Source organism: Condylura cristata, unplaced genomic scaffold (genome assembly GCF_000260355.1).
Source record: "Condylura cristata isolate star-nosed mole 26May11 unplaced genomic scaffold, ConCri1.0 scaffold00006, whole genome shotgun sequence".
Lineage (NCBI taxonomy): Eukaryota > Metazoa > Chordata > Mammalia > Eulipotyphla > Talpidae > Condylura > Condylura cristata.
Window position 1 is genome coordinate 1,143,918 of NW_004567107.1, and position 388 is coordinate 1,144,305.

A 388-nucleotide genomic window follows, 5' to 3' on the forward strand; every position below is an offset into this window, starting at 1 on the left:
GAGAAGGAAGTTGGGGGGAGGGCTGGGGGAGGGGCCTGCAGCCGCTGGCCGGCCCCTGGGCCGGACCCCTGGACCGAGTCTCCACGGTTGCCTCCTGCGCAGGGCACAGGTCAGGCCTGGCCACGAGGGCAGCCCCCGCCAGCGCCGGCACGTCCAGTCCCTCGGACTGCAGCAGCCCACGCACCCGAGGGTCCCCTCCTGCGCCCTGCGAGCTGCATGGGGCGAGCTTGGGGAACAGTGGCCAGCACCAGGCCAGACCTGGGAGCGGCCTCCAGGGACGGGCCCTGGCGCGGGCCCAGGACGTCAGGCTCAGGCCCCCGGGAAGGAGTGGCAGAGGGGCGGGCGGGGCCTGCACGCCCTCCCAGCCCGCTGCCCCTGGCGCCTGCCC